Below are 10,000 nucleotides of genomic sequence, written 5' to 3'. Positions count from 1 at the left end.
GTGAAAATGATGTCTCATGCTCCCTGAACCAGTCTTTCACAATTTGAGCCCGATGAATCCTGGCATTGTCATCTTGGAATATGCCCGTGCCATCAGGGAAGAAAAAATCCATTGATGGAATAACCTGGTCATTCAGTATATTCAGGTAGTCAGCTGACCTCATTCTTTGAGCACATACTGTTGCTGAACCTAGACCTGACCAACTGCAGCAACCCCAGATCATAACACTGCCCCCACAGGCTTGTACAGTAGGCACTAGGCATGATGGGTGCATCACTTCATCTGCCTCTCTTCTTACCCTGATGCGCCCATCACTCTGGAACAGGGTAAATCTGGACTCATCAGACCACATGACCTTCTTCCATTGCTCCAGAGTCCAATCTTTATGCTCCCTAGCAAATTGAAGCCTTTTTTTCCAGTTAGCCTCACTGATTAGTGGTTTTCTTAAGGCTACACAGCTGTTCAGTCCCAATCCCTTGAGTTCTCTTTGCATTGTGCGTGTGGAAGTGCTCTTACTTTCACTATTAAACATAGCCCTGAGTTCTACTCCATGCAATAATTATCCAATAGGAGGCTCGTACCTATTTGCTTAGTTAAATCCAGGTGGCGACTTTTTTTTTTGGCCAGGCAGTGTAGTACTGATACGCACAAAAGTAACAGACGAACAGCCAGAGGTCCCAAGAACCAGTGAAGCCAAACAAGGCTTCATGGGAGCCAAACAGGGAAAGATGGAAAAAGGGGTTTTAACCCCAGTGGAGGTAGTAATGCGGCAACACCCAAGTTGAGTGAAACGCATCCAATGCTGTGTGAGCAAATGGCACAAAAGAACATCAGGGAAAAATCGCTGGCCTATGGAAGGTACTTTCAATCTAGCATGCTGTGATGAGGTGGAATCGGAGTTGAGACACATTGAAGCCAGAGACACCAAAGCCAGCTATAAGATAAAGAACAAGAGAGCTAAGGAGAGGGAAGTATTAGGATGGTTCAGACAAGCAGGGGGAAGAAAGCAGATGGTGCAGCTGGAGGAAAAGAAAAAGAGCACCAAGATCAGGAAGAAGTAATGCCTACAGCTCCCGTGATGCCTACAGCACCACCCTTACCCACACCACCACCACCCCCATACCCACAGGAGCCAACACAGCCAATAATAGGACAATATCCACTAAGAGATTCAAAAGCTATGGAAATGGAGGGTCAATTGCAAGGGAAATTTACAGTGACCTTGACTAAGAATACTAAGCAAGAGGCCAAGAAGAAGAAACAGGGACCGCGGAGAAAGCTACTACTGGAAACAGCACCTCTCTCAGAGACAGACAGTACTGACGGATCATCGGATGACGACGGGGACACAGAGGCCACTGATTTTGAATTATATACAAAGGAACTGAATGGCAAGAGAGGAAGGGACGCTGAGCAACCAACCGACCCGGAGACAGCAGGGTTCGCCAGTGCAGAAGGCACTCCCCCTAAAGGAAGGCGAGCCCCACCCCTGGCACACAAAGGGAATGGGAAGCCGAGGCGACAAAGGGAGGATGGATATGAGTCCCTCCATTCAAGCTACTCAAGCCTCCCTATGAAGAAGTCTGCTCACCATTCAAGCTGCTCGAGCCTCCTTTTGGGGGAGTCCAGGTCCCCCACAGCAGTATCACGAAGGAAAAAGGAGGAGGGGCTGGGACCACAACCCAGACCCCTGAGTGCCCTGGGGAAACGACAGTGGCAAGAATTGTTGGAATGGGAGGCGGAGCGCCGTCGGGTGCGCCAAGAGGAAGAGCACCAGGGGACGGCTACCACCCACCCCACATCTCACCCAGGTCAGATGATGAAAGACGAATCATCCGATAGGGGTGGGCACGGTCCCCAGAAAGGTGCCCCAAAGGGAGCATCACCAACCAGTACCCAAGACCAACAGCTACTCCAGCAATTGGAAGAAACTGCCCGGAGAGCTGAAGACAGAGTACTACGTATAACTCAGGAATTGGAGAAATTAGAAGAGCGGCTGGAGGAGGATAGGGCTTCCCAACAGAAACGGGGGAACCCCGAGTTAGCTCCATAATAGAGCATATCACTCTGAAATTCCAAGGCACTATGGAAACCGATGGAGCACGATCAGAGGAGGCACAGGCCACTAACAAAGAGCAGATAACAGAAGGAAGAAGCCAAGACCGAGGTGGTATGAAACTAAGGAATGGGAAAACAGTCGGTGATCTACTGATGGATCTGTCGGATGAAGAGAGCGAAGGTTCCCACATGTGCCCCTTTGTGACAAAAACTGGTGGAAGAAAACAGTACGAGCCCTGGCCCTTCATGGACATGATAGGCCTGGCAGAACGCCTACCAGTACTCACAGATGGGGCCGACAAATGGATAATGGCTTTGGAAGAAACTACAGCTGGCATACAATTGGCCTTAGGGGACATCAAAGCTATACTCACCTATGTGGCAGGAAAACAGACCACCCTGGAAATATTCACTGACGCTCGCTTAAGTGCAGCTATTGGTAGCAATGCATACGATGATGAGAGCTTTGGACACCACTGTTCCCGGGTGTGGCAGCAGCTGAGAGCGCACTACCCGGCAAAGAGAGACCCATCCAAACTGGAGGGAGAGACCATGGGGGATGATGAATGTCCCTCCAAGTTCCTACACAACTTCCAGAAACGGTGGAAGGAAGAGACAGGAGAAGCGTGGAATGCTAATAAAACTACTCAGAGTCTGTTCAAAATGATGGTTAAAAAGGCCATGCCAGAAGATGTACAGCGACATGTAGAGGGTGTGGTAGGATTGATGAAGATGGACTGGCCATTGTTTTCAGAACACATTGTCCATCATGTGGAGCTCTACAGAAAAGATAAAAAGAAAACGGAAGAGGATAGCAAACAGCTGGCCAACAAACTAACACAACTGCAGTTGGGAGAGCTAAGTAAGTTGGTCAAGAAGGAGAAAGACAAAACTAAAGTTCAGGCCCCCATGGTGATGGCAAATCAAACAGCTCCACAGGCTGTCCAGCCCCAAGCGCCTCTGCAGCCAGCCTCAACAGACCCAAATACAGCAGGAAATGATAACCCTGTCAATGCCACGCATCACCATTACTATTACCAGCAGCAAGCACCAAGAAGTGGCGGCAACCAGTGGCCCCCAAGGGGGCAAGGCCGAGGTGGACCCAGAGGAGATACAACATTTCGGGGAGGATGGAAGGGGGGCCGAAACTACATACCAGGGAACCAGCACGTATACCAACAAGCCGCGCCCAACCAGCACCCAGGCCCACCAGGCATGGGCACAGGTTATCCAGGAGCTAATCCAGCTCCACCTGATAACCTGTGCTGGGGGTGTGGTCAACCAGGCCACATACGGAGCCAATGTTCCAGCAATCCATGTGAGGGTCCAGCACAGAACTGGCCCAACACGGAACAGGGACGCCCTTGGTAGGGGTGCCCAGAGAAGCCTGAGGGGGAACTAATGTCACTAGCTATATCACTACAGTCACAAGATGAACCAATCATACCTGTTGTCATTCATGACCGTGAATACCCTTTTATGGTAGACACAGGGGCTACGTATTCGTGCATTGGAAAAGAAGGTTCCAGGTTCCCCCTCTCCACGTCATCTATAAAAACAATAGGCTTCTCTGGGAAATCACAAGTTATACCACTGACAGAGCCCGTTCCAATGCTCATTGCAGGCAAAACCATATGTGCACCCTTGTTATATTCAGCCCATACCCCGGTAAACCTGTTAGGAAGAGACATTCTATGCCCATTGAAAGCAAAGATCATGTGCACCCAAGATGGGCTGTATTTGGATTTCCCCGACGATCCCCCACAAAACATGATGTCACAGTTTCCCTTGGGCACGAAAGAAAAACAACAAGCACTTGCCTATTGGCTCCAGCTGGCACCAGAAGAGTCACACCTCAAACAGGCATGGACTGAATGGGAGGTGTGGATTTGACTTCACTATGACACAGTACATACCCCCACCTTGCCACTGCATTGCACGCTCATGTATGATAAAGATCTGACTCATGTAGATTACCAGGAATGTTGGGACGCAGTATTGAACAAGAAACCATGTCTAATCACAAGTGAAGACATGTTTTTGGGACCAGAAGGCGTGGCAGCGGCCGTCTGCCTTCCGGAAGAATTGTCTGGGTGGTTCCAGGTACCAAATTCCACGCCATACGTCACACTGTTAGTGGCAGAAGGTTATGAGTCTCACCATCTTGGTCCTATGGTCAAGCATGCCCTGCAGGTGCAAGAGTGGATGCCCACAAAGAATAAGTACATTCACATCTCAAAAGATAAGCAGTTTATCAGAATCTCAGTCAAAGCAGGTGATGAGGCAGTAGCAGGTAAGGTAATGGTAGATGGAGGCATGCCCACACATATGGTAGTCACTGCAGAGCATGACGAAATGCAAAATCAGGTTCCACCCCAGTTGTGGACAGCTCATAGGACTGATGTAGGATTGATAAAATCAGCCCAACCTGTTCACATTAAGCTAAAGCCACACATTAATCTACCATATCAGAAACAGTATCCTCTCAAGCAGCATGCGATTGATGGTATCAGGCCAACGATTAAGGGTTTGGTGGAAGCAGGGGTGTTGGTTAAAATTAAAAGCCCTTGCAACACACCCATTTTTCCCATCAGAAAACCAAATTCAACATACTACCGTTAAGTCCATGATTTGAGAGCAGTTAATGCAGTGGTAGACGGCGAAGTACCACTTGTTCCAGACCCACACACGTTGCTGTCAAACATCCCACCAGACACCCAGTGGTACACAGTGATTGATTTGTGTTCAGCCTTTTTCAGTGTACCACTGCATCCGGACTCTCAATATCTGTTTGCCTTTACATACGAAAATCAGCAGTACACCTACTCGAGACTTCTGCAAGGATTCTCAGATTCGCCTTCTATCTTTAACTTCTATCTTTAAGATCTAGCAAGCTTGAACGTGCCAAGCACAGTGCTGCAGTATGTAGACGATCTGCTTATCTGTAGTCCAAGAAAAGAACAATGTGAGAAAGACTCCATCGCCGTGACCACGCTGTAGTGCAGAAGGAAGGGTGACAGCAAGAGTTATGTGTGACACAAGAGGCTGCACCAATATAGATACAGGGCACAGCATACCCATAAAGGTAGCCCACCAGTGGCTCCAATTAGATCCGGCATCCCAGAGGAAATTAAGACATGTGCAGGTACAAAAAGCAGAGGTAATAAGAATGACCACGTGGAAATCTAATATGTTCTATCAATGGCTAGAATACTCCGCTAAACAGGTAACCAATAGCTTGTGTATAGCATGTCACAGGAAGAGGGGCCTACCAAGGGTCCGGCCACTCCCAGATATAGAGGAGTGCGCAAGAACATTCTACTGCTTTGCTCAATGCATCATATGAATGGCAGCAGGGAGAGGGAGACACTCCAATAGCACTGCAATTTGTCCAAAAAGCCTAAAAGACGCCCCTGAACCAATTAAGAAGGAGTATCAAGTACCACCAGTAGTGCACTTGGCACGAGATACTGTATTCCCATTTTGCGTAGCCCGAGGACATAATATAGAACACTGGTTAGACAACTCCACCTCTGGCAACACCTCCAAAGAGGCAGAGGAGCTGATCCAGTGCAGATATGAAAATATCACAAACATGGGAGTTTCTACATCCCGGAGGCAGGAAAAGATATGTAATACCACAGAAGAAGCTAAAATTCAGTGTGAACAGGTGGTCAGCGGTGCTTCAAAGAATTCATCTATCGTGTCACGCAATTATACAGAGGCTGCTTGGGTATGGGTTGGTGACCTCAGTAACGGCACAGAGCTATTGGCAGATATATTTTGGGTGTGTGAAAGCGATCGCCAGGTCATAGCTGTATTACCAGCCAACTGGACTGGGATCTGTGCCCCAGTAATAGTAACAGGGCTAATCACAATAATAAGCCCAACTAATAGTACTTCAGGAAGAGCTCGGAGATCGACCGAGACTCAGACACGCTCCTGGGAGAAGGATGCTAACATATACATTTCATGGGATCAGGTGCCTGTAGGGGTACCCGATGACTATAATGCTATATCAGAGACTTGCATAGAGGCAGGTGTAGGACTAGGGTCTATACCGTTTGGAGGAAACATAGCAAATGCCCACTTAATAGCCCGTAACAGTCGCTGGGTAAATTATTTGTGGTATAATCAGCAAAGATTTGTGAACTGGACTATACAGGCTTTTGAAGGAGTAAGTGAGCAACTGCATGCTACATCCCTGATGACAGTGCAAAACAGACTCGTCATAGAGACCATGCTAGCCCAAGACCAAGGGGTTTGCGATGTGATAGGAGAAAACTGTTGTACTGTCATTCCCATGCACACAGGGGAGGATGGCAATTTAACCCGGGCTTTAGAGAACATACGTAGGTTAAGAGACCAACATGTACAGCACTCATATTGGAACACTAAAATTTCCTTGTTTCTGGACTGGCTAGGTAAATTATCCCCTTGGAAGATTTTGAAAGCGATAGGGATCTTGTTAGGGCTTGTTGTGATGATCCTTCTTATAGTAGCGTGTTGTATTCTTCCCCTAGTGCGCCTTGTGATTAGAAAGGCCCTGGAAGGCCACATGGGACAGTTTGTCATATTAGACCAGGGTCCACGGCCCGTTGAAGGTGCAGAGCCATATGAAGACATGAGTGGCTCTCAGGGAAAGGTTCCTGAGGATCGAGACCAAATCATAGGGCGATATGTCAGAAATCAATATGAGATAATGCCACGAGGCATGGCAGTAGAAGCTGTCCTATATGAGCAGAAATATAGACAAGCGGAAGGAGAGTATGAGGAGATTGTGTAGAACAGAGGACGTCACGAGCCACCAGCCCCTGAAACCCTTGCTGCCACCAGACCAGTACTAACAATTAATCCGCTTGCATGGCTTGCATGGCTTATGTATATAATTGAGTGTTGAAAGGAGAGGCAGAAAACAGAAACAGTGAGCTGTATTAAAGAATGTCCTGTACAACCTTAAGAATAGGTGCAGAGTATGGCTGAGAACTGGAGAACCCCACATCCATACCAGCAGAACCCGGGGGGCCAGCTTGGGTGCCAGTATCAGCAGGAGTGGCTTAGCATGCCGTACCAGCCGCCTCCACCATACCCAGAGTCGACCCGCCCGATGGCCAGCCAACCCTCATCAGCCTATGCTTCCAGCGGAGGCGCCCCGATGGAAGGCCGTGGACACCCCACCCCAATGACGTTATCGATGCTCTACGCCCAGCCCCTGCCATCGATTCAGCCACTGACCCAGATCCACGACCCCCTGTTCCGCTATATACTGCAGGAGATCCCAGACCCAGTTGAAGCCCCCAGCCAAGGCGGGGCCTGCCAAGAAACACCCAACCCAATCACCAGTAACGCTAACCTGGGTGACAGGGTCCAAGCAGGTCCCAGCCGGGAAAGGAACCTGGGGGAGGTGAATTCAGGCCTGAAGTATTCCCAGTACCTGATGCAGGCCGCATCAGAGGTTCAGACAACCACCACAGTGCAGGCACTGCCTCAGAAGACAAACCCTAAGGACAGTGCCCGCAGTAAGTTGTTGCCACTGCGCTCCCCCGACCCATCGTCATCGTCAGAGGACGATGTTGAACCACTGTCATCTTATTCACCAACCAGCCCACCACCCAGGGCGCCTCTCCCAGAGACTGACCCAGGGCCTGAGAGTGAGGGCCACCTGAAGGTGAAGGCCCTATCACATGAAACACGAGTCCTCCTGGAACGAGAATACAAAGTGTGTCCAGAACTGGTGGAGAACTTGCTCTGGTGCCTGCCTGATGGAGCACCGAATAAACAACGGCATTTGGAAGTGATGACCGACCTGCGTAAACGACTTCATCCAGTGCCCTCGGGCCATTACTGCCGGCTGGTGCACAGTTATCCCTTTGCATTACGGAGAAGACTCCGCAGAATCCGGGCTGGCACCTACACAATTAGGAAGGCGGAAAACAAATGGCTGCAGAGGGAACACATGCGGCGGAATGAACAGGAGATACTCAGTCTGCGCAATCAAGTCGTGGAACTGACGCAGGCTAGGGATAACCTGCAGCAACAACTGGCCAACTACCAAGAACTGCAACAGGAGATCGAGCTGCTGAGAGACCAGGTGGTGTCCTACCGGTGCCTGCGGATGGCTGGCACATCCGTCTATGTGTCTGACGGACAGTAACTGGGCAGCATTAATAGCCAAGATTGATACAGTACAGGCCAAAAGTTTGGACACACCTTCTCATTCAATGCGTTTTCTTTATTTTCATGACTATTTACATTGTAGATTCTCACTGAAGGCATCAAAACTATGAATGAACACATGTGGAGTTATGTACTTAACAAAAAAAGGTGAAATAACTGAAAACATGTTTTATATTCTAGTTTCTTCAAAATAGCCACCCTTTGCTCTGATTACTGCTTTGCACACTCTTGGCATTCTCTCCATGAGCTTCAAGAGGTAGTCACCTGAAATGGTTTCCACTTCACAGGTGTGCCTTATCTGGGTTAATTAGTGGAATTTCTTGCTTTATCAATGGGGTTGGGACCATCAGTTGTGTTGTGCAGGAGTCAGGTTAATACACAGCCGACAGCCCTATTGGACAACTGTTAAAATTCATATTATGGCAAGAACCAATCAGCTAACTAAAGAAAAACGAGTGGCCATCATTACTTTAAGAAATGAAGGTCAGTCAGTCCGGAAAATTGCAAAAACTTTAAATGTGTCCCCAAGTGGAGTCGCAAAAACCATCAAGCGCTACAACGAAACTGGCACACATGAGAACCGACCCAGGAAAGGAAGACCAAGAGTCACCTCTGCTTCTGAGGATAAGTTCATCCGAGTCACCAGCCTCAGAAATGGCAAGTTAACAGCAGCTCAGATCAGAGACCAGATGAATGCCACACAGAGTTCTAGCAGCAGACCCATCTCTAGAACAACTGTTAAGAGGAGACTGCGCCAATCAGGCCTTCATGGTCAAATAGCTGCTAGGAAACCACTGCTAAGGAGAGGCAACAAGCAGAAGAGATTTGTTTGGGCCAAGAAACACAAGGAATGGACATTAGACCAGTGGAAATCTGTGCTTTGGTCTGATGAGTCCAAATTTGAGATCTTTGGTTCCAACCGCCGTGTCTTTGTGAGACGCAGAAAAGGTGAACGGATGGATTCCACATGCCTGGTTCCCACTGTGAAGCATGGAGGAGGAGGTGTGATGGTGTGGGGGTGTTTTGGTGGTGACACTGTTGGGGATTTATTCAAAATTGAAGGCACACTGAACCAGCATGGCTACCACAGCATCCTGCAGCGACATGTCATCCCATCCGGTTTGCGTTTAGTTGGACCATCATTTATTTTTCAACAGGTCAATAACCCCAAACACACCTCCAGGCTGTGTAAGGGCTATTTGACCAAGAAGGAGAGTGATGGAGTGCTGCGGCAGATGACCTGGCCTCCGCAGTCACCGGACCTGAACCCAATCGAGATGGTTTGGGGTGAGCTGGACCGCAGAGTGAAGGCAAAGGGGCCAACAAGTGCTAAACACCTCTGGGAACTCTTTCAAGACTGTTGGAAAACCATTTCAGGTGACTACCTCTTGAAGCTCATGGAGAGAATGCCAAGAGTGTGCAAAGCAGTAATCAGAGCAAAGGGTGGCTATTTTGAAGAAACTAGAATATAAAACATGTTTTCAGTTATTTCACCTTTTTTTGTTAAGTACATAACTCCACATGTGTTCATTCATAGTTTTGATGCCTTCAGTGAGAATCTACAATGTAAATAGTCATGAAAATAAAGAAAACGCATTGAATGAGAAGGTGTGTCCAAACTTTTGGCCTGTACTGTATGTGCTTAACCAGCTGTGACCTGTATATGACAAGGTTATTGTAACTAATCACGCATGATATGGAAAAATGACAGCAAGGCCACCAAGCATAGTTCTTGTACTCAAAACACTGCTATATCAATAGCCGC

This window comes from Epinephelus lanceolatus, chromosome 10, assembly GCF_041903045.1.
Source record: "Epinephelus lanceolatus isolate andai-2023 chromosome 10, ASM4190304v1, whole genome shotgun sequence".
Taxonomy (NCBI): domain Eukaryota; kingdom Metazoa; phylum Chordata; class Actinopteri; order Perciformes; family Serranidae; genus Epinephelus; species Epinephelus lanceolatus.
This window is presented reverse-complemented; position numbering follows the sequence as displayed.